Source organism: Arachis hypogaea, chromosome 19 (genome assembly GCF_003086295.3).
Source record: "Arachis hypogaea cultivar Tifrunner chromosome 19, arahy.Tifrunner.gnm2.J5K5, whole genome shotgun sequence".
In the NCBI taxonomy this organism is placed as follows: domain Eukaryota; kingdom Viridiplantae; phylum Streptophyta; class Magnoliopsida; order Fabales; family Fabaceae; genus Arachis; species Arachis hypogaea.
The window spans coordinates 104,770,632-104,774,109 of NC_092054.1; the positions used below are offsets into that span (position 1 = coordinate 104,770,632).

Sequence of the window (3,478 nt, forward strand, 5' to 3'; positions counted from 1 at the left end):
GTCGGATCTCCAGATACTCATTTCTTTTGAGTTTGAAAGGGACCTCAGGGATCACCTTCTTCTTGGCCACAACATCATAGAAGTTGTCTTGATGGACTTTGGAGATGAACCTTTCCATCTCCCATGACTCGGATGTGGAAGCTTTTGTCTTCCCTTTCCCCTTTCTAGAGGATTCTCCGGTCTTAGGTGCCATCAATGGTAATGGAAAAACAAAAAGCTTATGCTTTCACCACACCAAACTTAGAATTTTGCTTGCCCTCGAGCAAGAGAAGAAAGAATAGATGAATAAGAAGAAGAAATGGAGGAGAGGGAGAAAGTGATGTGGTTCGGCCAAGAAGAGTATAGAGGGGTTATGTTGTGTGAATTTGAAGAAGAATGAAGGGCTTTATATAGGGAAGGGAGGGGGGAAGGTTTCGGCCATATGGGTGGGTTTGGGTGGGAAATTGGTTTTGAATTTTGAAGGTAGGTGGGGTTTATGAGGTAGGTTTATGGGGAAGAGTGGATGGATGTGAGTGGTGAAGAGGTGATGGGGAAGAGAGATTGAGGTGATTGGTGAAGGGTTTTGGGGAAGAGTGTTTATGGGATTGTGTGAAAGAGGGGTGAGAAGAAGTGAGTGGAGGTAGGTGGGGATCCTGTGGGGTCCACAGATCCTGAGATGATCCTGTGGGGTCCACAGATCCTGAGATGATCCTGTGGAGTCCACAGATCCTGAGATGATCCTGTGGGGTCCACAGATCCTTAGTTGTTCAAGGATTTACTACCTTGCACCAAATTAGGCATGTAAAATGCCCTTGCACACAACTCTGGGCGTTCAGCGCCAGGTTGGTGCCCATTTTGGGCGTTCAACGCCCATTTGTTGCCATTTCTGGCGTTGAACGCCAAAACCATGCTTGTTCTGGGCGTTCAGCGCCAGGATGCTGCCCATTTTGGGCGTTCAGCGCCGGAACCATGCTCTGTTCTGGCGTTGAACGCCAGGCAAATGCTCCTCCAGGGTGTGATTTTTCTTCTGCTGTTTTTGATTCCGTTTTTTATTTTTTTATTTATTTTGTGACTCCACATGATCATGAACCTATAAAGACATATAACTAAGAAAAATATAGTTAGATAAATAAAAATTGGGTTGCCTCCCAACAAGCGCTTCTTTAATGTCAATAGCTTGACAGTGGGCTCTCATGGAGCCTCACAGATGTTCAGAGCATTGTTGAGACTCTCCAACACCAATCTTAGAGTTTGGATATGGGAGTTCAACACCAAACTTAGAGTTTGGTTGTGGCCTCCCAACACCAAACTTAGAGTTTGACTGTTGGGGCTTGGGTTGACTCTGCTTTGAGAGAAGCTTTTCATGCTTCCTCTCCATGGTTGCAGAGGGAGATCCTTGAGTTTTAAACACAAGGGAGTCCTCATTCCATTGAAGGACTAGTTCACCTTTGTCAACATCAATCACAGCTCTTGCTGTGGCCAGGAAAGGTCTTCCTAGGATGATGGATTCATCCTCTTCCTTTCCAGTATCCAGGACTATGAAATCAGCAGGGATGTAAAGGCCTTCAACCTTTACTAACACGTCCTCTACTTGTCCATAAGCCTGTTTTCTTGAACTGTCTGCCATCTCTAATGAGATTTTAGCAGCTTGCACCCCATAGATTCCCAGTTTCTCTATTATAGAGAGGGGCATGAGGTTTATTCCTGAACCAAGGTTACACAGAGCCTTAAAGATCATGGTGCCTATGGTACAGGGTATTATGAACTTTCCAGGATCCTGTCTCTTCTCTTGCAATGTTAGTTGATCCAGATCACTTAGTTCATTGATGAACAAGGGAGGTCCAACTTCCAAAGTATCAATGCCAAATAATTTGGCATTCAGCTTCATGATTGCACCAAGAAACTTGGCAGTTTGCTCTTCAGTAACATCCTCATTCTCTTCAGAAGAGGAATACTCATCAGAGCTCATGAAGGGCATAAGGAGGTTCAATGGAATCTCTATGGTCTCTAGATGAGCCTCAGAGTCCTTTGGTTCCTCAGAGGGAAGCTCCTTATTGATCACTGGACATCCCAGGAGGTCTTCCTCCTTGGGATTCACGTCCTCCTCTCCTTCTTTGGGTTCGGCCATGGTGCTTATGTCAATGGCCTTGCACTCTCCTTTTGGATTCTCTTCTGTATTGCTTGGGAGAGTACTAGGAGGGATTTCAGTGATCCTTTTACTCAGCTGGCCCACTTGTGCTTCCAGATTTCTAATGGATGATCTTGTTTCATTCATGAAACTTACAGTGGCCTTAGATAGATCAGAGACTAAGTTTGTTAAATTAGAAGTATTTTGTTCAGAGTTCTCTGTCTGTTGCTGAGTGGATGATGGATAAGGTTTATTATTGTTAAACCTGTTTCTTCCACCATTATTAAAGCCTTGTTGAGGCTTTTGATCCTTCCATGAGAAATTTGGATGATTTCTCCATGATGAGTTATAGGTGTTTCCATAAGGTTCACCTAAGTAATTCACCTCTGCTATTGCAGGGTTCTCAGGATCATAAGCTTCTTTTTCATAAGAAGCCTCATGAGTACTGTTGGATGCAGCTTGCATTCCATGCAGACTCTGAGAGATCATATTGACTTGCTGAGTCAATATTTTATTCTGAGCCAATATGGCATTCAGAGTATCAACTTCAAGAACTCCCTTCTTCATAGGCGTCCCATTATTCACAAGATTCCTCTCAGAAGTGTACATGAACTGGTTATTAGCAACCATGTCAATGAGTTCTTGAGCTTCTGCAGGCGTTTTCTTTAGGTGAATGGATCCACCTGCAGAAGTATTCAATGACATCTTTGATAACTCAGACAGACCATCATAGAATATATCCAGGTTGGTCCATTCTGAAAGCATGTCAGTAGGACACTTTTTGGTCAGTCCTTTGTATCTCTCCCAAGCTTCATAGAGGGGTTCACCTTCTTTCTGTCTGAAGGTCTGAACGTCCACTCTAAGTTTTCTAAGCTTTTGAGGAGGAAAGAACTTGGCTAAGAAAGCCGTGACCAGCTTATCCCAAGAGTTCAGGCTATCTCTGGGTTGAGAGTCCAACCATACTCTAGCTCTGTCTCTTACAGCAAAAGGGAAAAGCATGAGCCTGTAGACTTCAGGATCTACTCCATTAGTCTTAACAGTATCACATATCTGCAAGAATTCAGTTAAGAACTGAAAAGGATCTTCAGATGGAAGTCCATGAATCTTGCAGTTCTGCTGCATCAGAGAAATTAACTGAGGTTTCAGCTCAAAGTTGTTTGCTCCAATGGCAGGAATGGAGATGCTTCTTCCATGTAAATTGGAATTAGGTGCAGTAAAGTCACCAAGCATCCTCCTTGCATTATTATTATTTTCGGCTGCCATCTCCTCTTCCTGTTCGAAAATTTCTGAAAGGTTATCTCTGGATTGTTGTAATTTAGCTTCACTTAATTTTCTCTTCAGAGTCCTTTCAGGTTCTGGATCTGCTTCAAC

General features: G+C 43.4%; 1 non-coding gene across 1 annotated transcript; it reads left to right on the plus strand.

Annotated features, from left to right (window-relative positions):
* The first annotated feature begins 2,866 nt into the window (after nucleotides 1-2,866).
* LOC112780582 (small nucleolar RNA R71) lies at nucleotides 2,867-2,974 on the plus strand. The gene has a single exon (XR_003191407.1). It is a non-coding gene; the product is annotated as a small nucleolar RNA R71 (small nucleolar RNA).
* Nucleotides 2,975-3,478: the final 504 nt, after the last annotated feature.